The 12,508-nt window shown below is 44.5% G+C and overlaps 1 pseudogene across 1 annotated transcript in view; it reads left to right on the forward strand.

The window, feature by feature from the left end:
- Positions 1-12,508, forward strand: part of LOC311009661 (beta-1,3-galactosyltransferase 1 pseudogene) — a 59,834-nt pseudogene that overhangs the window by 8,750 nt on the left and 38,576 nt on the right. The window lies entirely within an intron of this gene.

A 12,508-nucleotide genomic window follows, 5' to 3' on the forward strand; every position in this document is an offset into this window, starting at 1 on the left:
AAAACGTGGACGAGAAGCACACAGTAACGCCAGCTCACTCTTGTTATATTCCGCGTTCATTCATCACTGTCTCCGCCCGGCGTCGCCCGAGGGGGCCGGCAGGCGAGGACACCTGGTGACCTTTCCCAGCATCCTCTCTGGAGGCGAATTTGTTGCAAAGTCGTCCTATTGTGCCGAGCGTCCCTGAATAGTTGCTGCGTCGTGTTCTAGAGAGCAAACACGTTTATTACACAGAGAGGCAGCATCATCCTCCCCCCCGTCGACATACAAACCGTGTGTAATGAACCAGAGGCTGATGGTCTTTGTGCTTCCTGCTGCATTTGAGATGCCACAATAGTTCTGCAGGTTCAAAGCCAAGCACACAGCTTCCCTCACGCGTGCCAGATCGGACACGGAGGCGGGTTTCATGGCAGCGAGCTGCAGCTACAGTCGTTCTGTTCAACACCTATGTGTGGAGAAGCTTGGCAGACAACAGGCCTCTTGTGTGGACCGTGGGGGACGCAGTTTAGAATATATTACATCTAAATATTTTATTTAGTTTTTCCGTACGTGACCTTTAGTCTAAACAGGTGAAACAGTGAGCGTGTCCCTTTAATGGCGGTGCTCCCTGCAGTGTTTCCGTGAGGTCATGGTCGGAGGCGCCCATGATGTGGAGTTATCGCTCCCTTCCGTGGCGGCGTCTGTGGAAGTGGGCCCGCCATTTCCTGGTCATCCGTCACCATGAAGAGATCAGCTTCAGTTATAGGAAGCATGCAGAGTAGATGGCAGCCCCCCCTCCTCCTCCTCCCAAATCACCCAGACCCCTCTACCTCTTTATTGAGCGCGATGATGCATGGACGGAGAAAGCAGGAGCGGCCTTGAAATAAAAGCAATAACTCTGTTGCTGTGGAGGATCAGTCGGCGGGCGTGTCAAACTATCATCCTTCCAGCTCAGCTGTGCATATGGACATCCTCCTCCTCCTCCTCATCGTCACTCTCACGTTTATCATCAGCTGCTCCCCGTAGATGTCTTATTGCCTTTTCCACCCTCATCTGTCCGCCTGGCTGAAAAGGCCTCCCAGGAAGAGATTAGCAATCCAATAACTTGTGGAGCGTCCACCTCAGCAGCAGGTGCTCCCCAGAGTGAATGCTGATGAGAACAGCCGGCCGGGCAGCATTTTAACGGCGAGCCGCCTGGAAGCCTTAACCCCGCCGGGTTGATCCTAACTTGTTCAGTCACGGCAGCTTTCGATGCCGTTCTGAGAAAGTCTTTTATTTTATGTTGTTAGGGAACGGTTGCACTGCGTGGATGCGATGACTGAAATGTGTGGATTTGAGGCTCAGGAGTTAATTGTGACATTTATGGGTATTTTTTTGTACCGTGGTGTTTTGTGGCTCATTATTTTGGCCCGTGAGCATGCGGTAAAAACACTTGTGGAACTGTCATCACTCCGATTTAAATGTCCTGCGTTTTAATGCGTGTAAGAAGCCGGGTGATGTACTGTTTATTTGCTGTCCATAACGCATTTTCACCTTTGTCTTCTAAAAGCTATTGCACCTAAGTAAGATTTGTTCTGCCAGCAAATGACCAGTTATTTTTAATGATCTATGCAAATATTTTTACGAGCCATATAATATGCACACAATAGCGTGTCTATCTGCAGCTCCACAGCCCTCTTAGTTCATTATATGAAGCTCCGACAGAAGACACAAACTCAGCACAAAGCCAGCTTGGGAGTGTGTATATTGTCTTCTTTTTATGGGGAGCACAAAGGGAGGCGTTACTGCAACTCATCGCCCTCGTCCATAAAGCCCCTCCGGCTTTCTGCTGCCGGCTGTGCAGAGAATTTATGCGCCCTGCTTGCGATATCTGTAGTTTGTGTTCTCTTCAATTTCACGGGGACTTGTGTTTCATGATAAAGAGTGAGCCGGAGTCGGCTCCTCAAGGCCGGCTGAACGTGACGGGCCACTCTAGTGTTGGAATGTGTGAGTCACAGCGACCAGCTGGCTTCATAATCCATAAGGCCGGTATCATCACAACAGGGTCATTCATACATATGTTCATTTTATTAAGGAGCGACTGGAAACATGCAGAAGAGAAGGCAGAACAATGGGTTTAAATCCACATTATTATTGTTTTAGTTGGCATCTTTTCTCCTCTTTATTCACCCGTTAGTGCACACACATATAGACAATATGGACATAATAAATACCAAGATGATATTGATTTACATAACATACATAATTTTACCTCGTTATTGTCATCTATAGTAGTACAGCTATGAAATATGAATTAACGTGACTTATTTGCCTCAAAACACACAATGAGGCCGAGGTGACGTGAAAAATGCCATTTTAACCCATTTAGATCACATCCCCGATCGTATTATGCACCTATTTAACAAAATACGCAAATCAATTTCTTCATATTTTTAAATCCAAATCCATCTTTTCTTCCTGTATGGTGGAGGCTAATGTAAACTCATAATAAACTAACTAATAAACACTCACAATAAGTCGATCGTGGTGAATTTTCATCATCGTAAATATCATCATGAGAAAATACATGTTTAAAAACGTATTCATCCTTTATTTATGCAGGGAGCCCTTCGGATTCATGATCACCTGACAAACTATTTGTTAAGTGATTCCAGTATATTTAACAGTTTGAAGTATGATCGACTGTTTCAGGGCGTTTGAGCTTTTTAAATTGGCACATTGTCTCTGATCCACATCCTGCGACGTGAGGTTCATACGGTGATCGCAGGGTCAACGGGGATTATTTTTAGGATGGGAATACAAACATCACACGAAGCGAGATTGGCAGACTCGATTGAAGTCTCCGATCTCCTCCCCAGCTTTCAACCCAGTCACCCGTCGTCACGCTCACAGAGTGGCACTGTAGTGTGTTTCTGCAGGAAGCATTCAAAGCATCTATTTTTGACTGTTAAACATGTGAGAGGCAGACGGGAGATAAAAGCCTGCCTTTGCTGTGCTGTTGGATGTTCGTCCACGGGAAGGGAGCGGGCACAGACGGGTGAATAGGAGGCACAGGTGCACTGAAGGATCTGCACTCATTTCTGGAGGTACAGGAGCCCAGGAGGGACAGCCCAGATGCACAGACACTAGCCAGGGTGAGCCGAGGAGGTGCACAACAAATGAGGAGAATCCTCCCCTCCACTGTTCTCCTGTAATTGCGGTTAGCCTAATCTGTCCCCCGGCTTCCTGTCTGTGAAAAGAATATGCGGCGAGCCGAGCCGTCATCTGGCACGAGCCTCGACAAGAGATCGCTACGTCGGCTTTGGCGTTCGGCAAAGCAAGATGAGGAACAAATGAAAGCTGAATTACCGGGCCGGGAGATTAATGGGGGAAAAATGAAAAGGGATGGATCGGGGCGTACGGAGACGGCAGCGTTACAGGTGTCGGGGGAGCGGAAGACGGATGCCAGCGTTCAGACTTTGGCACTCAGAGGTGCCTCGCGTTCCAGCAAATGATAGGCCTGTGTCATAATAAAATAGCCGGCTGAAAAGTAGTGTGATATTAATAGTGACAGGCATCTCCTCCTCCCTCATGCGTGGCTGTTGAAAGCATGTCTTCTTAACAAGGGGAACGCACATCGCTGTCATTATGATGTGAATAAATATCTGCTGAAGCTAGAACAAGGAGAACCATTGTGGCCTTTTTGTTCTGCAGACGAGCTGTATTCACTGGATCTAGCAAGATACACATCTGCTGGTTTACTACAGCTGGATGAACCCAAAAATAACCAATTTGTTGTGATTTAATTGCAATAAACGGATAAAAAAGGATGCAGAAATGACTCCATAATGATGGTGATTAGTAAAAAGTCTTTAAAACGGCTTGTTTTCTGAATGGAGTCTGGTTGATGGCAATGACTCCCTCCATTGTCTGCTGTACATATTTTTCACCAGAAGGATGGTTGTGTCCCGATGGCGGACGGCAGCTTGTTCATCAAAACCACTTTATTGGCATCAAAAATGAATCTGATAAAGTGGGCGTCTGTTTGGCCGCCAGCTGACGCTTATCAGATGTTATTACTTTCCCCCCGCTTAGTTGGCCGTGATTCACGGGGGATTTCTCCGCCGTCGACATCTTGAGCCGACAGCCTCCACTCTTTACGTTTAATGGGATTAACGCAGGATTGAATTTAAATGTCATGTGTGACATTCGGCTATTACGCTGACCGTATGCCGGTTTTTCCATCCGAGTCAATATACACATTGTGGAGGATGACATTTCAATAAGCGCTGAAGCATGTTTTCAAAATGTCACTAATACTCTTAGTAATACTGAGTTGTTTTCTAGAAATCTGCGTATCAATCAGCTCGTCATTCTTTGCATCAAGACTCCTGACGAGGAGTGAATGGATGCTTGTCAGTCCGCTCTGTGTGCTTCTGGATTATAGACTGGGCCTTTAATAATCAATGACAGCGTAGTTGTCAGAACAGATTAGTGGCATAATCTCCAGTCTGCTTTATAATACTCTTTACACTGTAACTCTCAGAAGCAATAAAAAAGCTCCGGCTTTAATGCGGCTGTCACCATATTGGTTTCCGACGCCGTCCTCCGGTGTCACAGCCACTCGGGGTATTTCTGAAGTGGCATTTTCGGAGGAAGTTGACATTTTGATCAAATTGATAATAATAAAAAAAGATTGTGTGGCAGTCAGGCGTTGCAGTGATGAGGCTCAGGCAAAATCACTGCAGACGAAGTTGTTGTTTGGGAAGCGGGAGGTCGCTGTTAACATTCCTCCATGTTTATTGAGGTGTGGGGGACGCCGTTACTCCCCCTCCCTCTCCGGCTGATCTCCCAGCGCCGCCGGCTAATAGAGGTGCGACGTCTCCGCGGGCAACAAGTGTAACAGCGCCATTACAAGAAGCGGACGGCAATCAAGCCTGGACGTAAATCTTCGCTCGCCGTGTGACATCACCGTTTGTATTCAGTGACTTGGTGGGGAGGAAAAGCTCTCAGTGTGAGAGGGATTTACCGGCTGAGCTTCACAGGAAGAATCTTTCTTTTTTTTTTGGGAAAGCCAGTTTAGAAACACAGTTTTATCAGAGGCAGCATTTCATGGTTCAGAGATAAAGCTAACTGGTGTTCTTCCACCAGGACATTCTGAGATTGTCGTAAAATGAAGTTCCCTTTTTATTGGTTTGTAGGATACATTTGGTACCTCTGAATGTATTCAGGTCAACCGGCCACGCAGACCAGGACTCAGCTGGTGGCTTTGTTTGTTTCCTCTCTTGTATAAGAGCAGGGGGACTGAAATCCTGTTGTTATAACTCACACTGTGTTACGAAGCCTCGCCGCTGCAGCGGGAAACGCAGAAATGATTGAATGGAGCCAATCTGTTGGAGCTTTGCTGCGTACACGCTGCATGGCGAGACTGGAGTAGCTCATCAGTCAGCGGCCGCCGCTCACGGATTTGACGGATCAGATCCAGAGGATCGGATCTAGTGTGCGGACGGCGATGTGTGAGAAAACAAGCTTTTTATCTGCACAGCTGGAGTTGAAGGTCTCGCACATGCCGGGGCGAAAAATAGCACAATCGAGCTGCACATGGGCGTCTGGAATAATTCTATTTTTTTTGGGTAATTTGATTTGAATTGAAGTGCCTCGTCCTCAAAGCTCTCATCCTAATTAGAGTGGAGAAAGTGTGAACACAAGTGTGGAGAATGACAAAAGGAACAGTTGGGTGGAAAGTGGGAAATAACAGGAGGCGCTCTCCCTTCCAAACGTGAATGTGAATGGAACTTTGTTAGCAAAGGTTAACGCCGTCATTTGGATTCAGCCTGCAGCGCGTGTGATTTATCCCCAATATGGCGTCCGTTAAAGGAGCCACTCCATGTTAAAGATGAAGGCGGCGGCGAGACACTTAGCGGGGTGTCTTTGTCTTTGACTCGCAGGTCAGGGATCAACACTCCTGAAATCTATATCAGCTGAATACAACATAGTAAGGAGACGAGTGAGTGCCACCTGATGTTGCTTTCAAACGTGTCGCCTTGACAACGCCGCCGGGTCGTCCTCAGCCCTGATGCTCAGCTCACGCGTTCCGGCATTCTGCACGCACCCCCCTGATTAATGGCGAGAGGTGGAGGACCCATGTTGCGGCTTTGATGAGGCAATTTGTACACTTCGGCAGGAAAACAATGGCAGTTCATTTTATTGCAATGCGTCTCCAGGGAGAGATCAGCGCGGCCGCTACATCATGCAGCGAGGTGCTCGCCCGATAATAAATCCAAAGACGGCGGCGTGCCAGGGAGGGGTGGTTTTACAGCTCACTCTTTAATGAAGCGAGTTTGAGTCCCATGTTCTCCAGATATGACTGTAAAGGAAGGAGCAGAATATTCCAGGCCTACATCATCAATAACGGAAGGTTATCAATAAACTATTATGTGGATCCATTACGCTGCGTGAGCCAGTCTGAGGACAATAATACATTGGACTGATGATTCACTGACACACTTTTCAGCGGTTGTGTTTATAGAGACCACCTCCGGTTTGTAAAGCAGAGCGCCACCTGCTGTGCATCCAGCGGCTTTCCATCAACCAGGGGGTCCAGATCCATCTAGAATAGAATTAGTCATTAATAGAGCCCACAGTTGCCGGTATTTATAATGAATTACTCACTGATGAGTTAACTGTTTAGTAATATAGAGGAATGAATGTGTTACAGTAGTGTTTTATTTTAAAAGGACATAATGCTTTGTAATACAATGAAACTCATTAAACAAGATTAGAAATGATAACAAAAATATGAATTTCATTTAAATCACACAGTATTTTGCTTTTGTAGAATTTAAGAAAACAATACTAACTATTTTGGGCCGGATCATTTGTATAGGGGTGGCCAGGATGAAACCATTGGAGAAGTTCCTACCTTAAAAGCTACGTAGCTAATATTAGCTACTTCCATGCTACGCTAACTACTGAAGGTATAGTGAAATATGTACAGGTTGCTTTTTAATGACTGTAATAGTTGATCAAACTAGAAACTCTAGTCGCTAACGACACCAGACTCCATTCAGAAAAACACTGTTTAACCGTTTACTAAAAGTCATTGGAGACCAACCACCGAACATTTCAGCCAATTCTGGCAGGTGTTCATCTACTTTGTCGTACACGTACCACTATCCCCGCAGAGTTCCTACCCGTGGTAACCGTAGCAACCTCTCAGCACTTCCCCTATTCAACATCCGACACAAACAGACCTCTGGCCTCGCATGTATAGAAATGTGCTTCCTAGAAGTAGCAGCACTTGACTTGTTGACATTTTCCAAACCGTGGAGGCGTTGCCATAGCGATGTGCACTCCTACACCTGGTTGGTATGTGAATCTTGTTGGCTTTTTGGACTACATGTACATTTAATGCAACAAAAGCGCTGTGTTGTATCAGCCGATCCAAATACAGATGTTGGATTAGTGTGAGCAACTAAAGAGATTATCTCCTACAGTGGACGCCACCAAGCCTCTTCCTGCTCACATTCATTCAGGTCTTTAATTGGTCACCCGTCTGTATCCATTCAGCTCTGTTTTACACTCACTGTCATTACTGTCATCATTATTTAGCTGGTTAATGAGAGCAATGGGAGACTTGGCGTACCTCTCTGAACTAGACCCATTTTTCTGAGCTGCCGTGTCGCCGACGCAGGGAATTAACGACGGAGGCATCAGCAGCTGCTGCTCGGACTTCAGGTGTGTGTTTGTAATACCTCCATCACACGTTAATATCAGTGCGTATTGATCATGAGTGATGTTTAATTCTGAGGTTACATGAGTGTGTTCCATGTTTCACGTTCAGGGATTCTGTTGCCGATGTTTTCAAATTCTGATTCGCTGGATTAATTTAACATGCGGTTTTCTGTTTGTCGGCCGTCAATCAGATCATCTATTATTAATAATCACTAGTGGTGCTGAGAATCAATACAGTATGGCAAAACATAAGATCACGATACTCAAGTGTATCACTATTTTCTACACCGAGTGAATATAGAATAGATGAAAACTGCGATAAAACATGATAAAGACACTATAAAAATAGGGAATATATGATTTGAAGTCTATATTTCTGCATGAGAGTTATATTGACCCGTATGAATGTCGCAAAAAAAACACAATACGTTCATTGTGGTGAATTTACTTGATCAGAATAATCCTAAAAATTCACAAGCAAGTGTGAATAAAACAAAAAAAGAAAAATCCCATGTAGTTGCTGCATGCTTTTAGCAGGGGAGACTGAATTGAACGTGTTTAAAGTAACAGCTATAGTCAGTGTCATTTCCTTTTTTTCCATTTAGACCTCCATACAACCAGAAGACATCCAGCAGAGAGAAATGCAAGTTAAAGGCACTTTTCTTTGAGATCTCTGAGATGTTTAAGCATTCACAGTAAGGCTGTTCCTGAACAGTAGCGTCTGCATAGCAGCATTAAAAACAGCGTCCTCCTTTCTAGTCTGGGATCCGACACAAAAGACGAACAAATTGAGAATCTTTCTCCCCGCGTTGAAGTGATTCAGCAAAGGGAATGATGATTTGGAGACGGACGAGATGGCAGTCTTGAGGGGTGAATACAGAGAAGAAGAAAAGCCGACTCCGCTCCACGCTCGCTCCATGCATAAATGCATACAGATAGCGGGGTGGAATCAGTCCTGATAACTGGAGATGTTGGTGCTAATCAGTCCCCTCAGCTGCCGTCCACAGCCTGCATACAAAACCCTCACCCTCCACCCAAACAAGCTTCGCCTGGTGTTTCCCTTCACAGCGTCCGTTCAGCACCCATACACAATCTGTGCTCTGCAGCTTCAGACGCCACACATACCGGCTGCTGCTTTGCATGTTGATAATTCAGCTCCATTGCGTTGCCGTTATTCAGGTGTTTGTCAACTCGAAGTGAATCCTGTCATTTCATCAGACTCTTTGGTGGCTCCGCTGAGAATACATTAGGGAGAATCATAACGGCGACGGGAGGAGGATTTCCTCAGCTTTATTTTCTGCTTCATAAACTCGAAGGCGACCATCAAATGAGGCAGGTTTGTAATGTATGTATGCATAAAAAGACAATCTCACAGCCATCTCCATAAGGAGATATGTTTATGTCATCCTGTATAGATATTTAAAGTAGTAGTTTAACAAAAATACCTTAAGTAAGTTTACTTCTGTAACAAATAGTTCAAATATATAGTCTCTGTGTATGTATATATATTTATGCTGTCTTTACATAAGCTATATATATATATATTACTATAATAATACAAAATAAAATAAATATATGTATGTATATATTTAATTTTATATATATTATTTTATTATTATTATTATTTTTGTACACAACAATTACAACGTTGTACATAAATATAGATCCAACAGTTCTTATTCCATAAAAAAGTAAACCATTAATATTCATATTTGTGTTCTTTATATTGTGTTAATGTTCCTAGAATTCCATTTAAACCTTGTGTTATCCCTCCCTGCTCTCAGTATAGAGAATCTTCTGTGTCATGGTATTGTAACGCCAGATTCTTCCAACAGCCTTCATTTTAATGCCTGATCATGTTATCTCTAAATTAGCTTGGAAGGTTTAAAAAAAAAAAAAGCAATTAAACAGCAGCATGCATCTGCTCGGAGATGTTTCCTATTAAAAATGTATCTCAGACTCGTGTTGAACGTGTAAAACATGACTCAACTTGTAATTAGCTGCGTGTTTGTCGTCCTGTTGTCTCCTTAATTGCGAAGCCAACGTGCCGACTCGTTGCAAACGCCGTCCAGTCGGTGGTCGAGTTCCAGCTGCAGAGGAGGCGAGCAGCTGGAAACCACAGTGCTCCTCTTCATCATCATCGTCATTTACAAAAATAACGATTTCAGAACAATAGACACACTTTAGAATAATTTGCAGACCCCCCACTGCTGTAACCCTTTAAATAATATGATTATATTTGCAGCAGAACCTTTAAACCTCACCTTAATTTCCCTCCAGCATGGAGAAGATCAGTGAAAACACTCGGAACGATGCCGGATTCCAGCTGAGGAGCCAAACATGTGACTGACCCGTCTCCCCTTGCATGTTGACGATCTTATCTTGAAATTGAATGTGTAAGCGGGAAGATCTGGCATCTTAAAAGTTTGCTCTGCAAATAATCCCCACGGTAACTTGAAGCCAAAATAAACTGCACCCTAACGGAATACTTAATTAAATAGGCAAAGTCAAATTGGAGCCCAAATGGCGTATATGATCGCAGCTACATGGAGTTATGTTAATATCACATTTAAAATTGGATCCATAGTGATGAACTGCAGTGCATTCTGGGCAGTAAGCTCACCTCGGGGGTTTGCTCTTCTTCATGTTTTTTTTTTTTTTTTACATTTTGTATCCCAAATGAGGGAGTGAACGTGACGACTAGAGGGCTGCTCTGTCCTGAATATGGAATGACGTGCATAAAGTTGCAGATTTTGAATTACAACAGTTTCTCACCTCTGCATTACAACGTGCAGGAACTACTTTCTTTGCCGATTCAGTCAGCGAGTCAGAAATGGATGTATATGTTTATGTATAAAGGGATCCCTGCAACGGGAAGGTACGCTCTTATTACAGGAAGTAGACACAGCCACACCAAACATTACCCCGTCCCTTTTCCTCGCTCTGAGAGGGACGTTTTTTTAACGAATCTTGCTTAGTTTTGTTCATTTACAGCTTAACATTTACTTCTTTTCTTGCTGAACAAAACATAAGAATCAGAAATAAAGTTTTGTGGAGGGGAAACGGGCCGATGCTCAATTACCTGCACCAATCAATAGACCGCACCATGTGGCTGCATGTTAACTTTGAATCACCTCCGTGTGTGTTACAGCAAGGGAAAAGAAAAACTGCTTTGCATCCCCCTTATGAATTTAGATTAAAATACATTATAGATGATTTGCTGTGATCAAACAGCTCGGAGAGACTGTGAAAAGGGGAGGGGGGGGGACAGGATGACACACTTTCATTCATTCACAGCCTTATTAGCTGCTCTGGCATCAGTTTACACACAGGCATGAGGAGAAAGAAGGGAGTCATTCACACTCGAGTGCACTTGCCGTTTTGCGTAGTTAATATTGTGTGTGTGTGTGTTATTTGGCCTCTATCTGCACTCCACCCGCCCACTCCCTCATCAGCCTTCAGCCTCATGAACACATGTTTAGCTTTCACTGTAGCAGCGCATCAACCACCTGGAGGGGGGGAACGCCCGGGTGGCATTTTGACATGCTGTGTGCAGCTGACAGATTCAGGATAATCACTTCTCCACTCCCCGCCAACGTCTGCTAATAAGCCCCGTCTCTGACTGGCACGCCGGCGTTACCTGAGTGAGGTGCCACTGTATAAATTCACAGGGATTTTTCTCGGATTTCCTCCTCTCTCTCTCTCTCCCGAGTTGACAGCTGTTGTGCTTAATTTCCTCCCTGGCTATTTCGCCGGCATCCATCTGGTGTTCAGCCAGTCGGATGCACGCGCACAAATCAAACGCACCTTTGCTGGAGTCGTGTTCCTGCGCTGTACGCGAGGGAAGAAGCGTCACATGATAAGTAATAGCTGGGCTCTCGTAGGGGTGGGCGATACAACGACGGTGACGTGAAAAAGAAGCGTTACGGTAATAATTCTGAGTGTGTTGCGTTGTCAGACACTCGTTAAACGGATATCTCTACCACACCGTCCTTTACGGACACGATGTAAACATAGCAGGGCTGCAACCAGTGGAAAAAACGAGCGTGATGATCAGTGAGGCTGTGTACAGCTCAAGCTGTGTGTGTATAAGTTACTACGCCGGTCCTGTCAAAGGCATTTATCCTCTCTTTTTTTAGGATCGCCTGTATTTATTTCCCCTCTCAAATTCCACTTGAAATGTTCCACTGGCACTGAAGTTGAAGTAAACAGTGGAGTAAACAAAAATAGACTTTACCATGTAGAGATCTTCAACAGGGGGTCATCCAAAAATGTAAATATGTCCAAACATGAATACAACCTATATTAAGCAGATATAAATCTACAGTTTGCTTCATATTTTGTGAAATTGTGATGAAGATACACAGAAATATGACAGCATTGTATACATACATCATTATAAAGTATATAAATATCGAGTGAATAAGTGTAAAATAGAGCCTGATGCAGGGCGACCCTCTGATCATCTTCTGGAAGATTATCCTCCAGACATGAAGTGAGAAAGCGAACATAAACAACGTTCATGTGTAAGCGGAGCACATGTGACTGCACTTGTCTGTAGTTTAGCTGTTATAAAGTGGATGCACCGTAATGGGCTGAAAGTAGCTCAAAGTGGATTTGATGGCAGGTATCGACGCTGCCCTGCAAAGCACTCAATTACGGCGTGAGACTAGAAGACACGCATATTCAAGCGCGTTTCATCTCCGTCTCCGGATGGAGGTAGATGCAGACGAGCGGCGGCCAATTACACTGAGTGATTTTTCTATTTGGGCTCTGGCAAACAACAGGAGCTCTCTTTCTCTTTTTGTAAATGTTG

The sequence above is a fragment of the Eutrigla gurnardus genome (genome assembly GCF_963514095.1).
Source record: "Eutrigla gurnardus genome assembly, chromosome: 24".
Classification (NCBI taxonomy): Eukaryota; Metazoa; Chordata; class Actinopteri; order Perciformes; family Triglidae; genus Eutrigla; species Eutrigla gurnardus.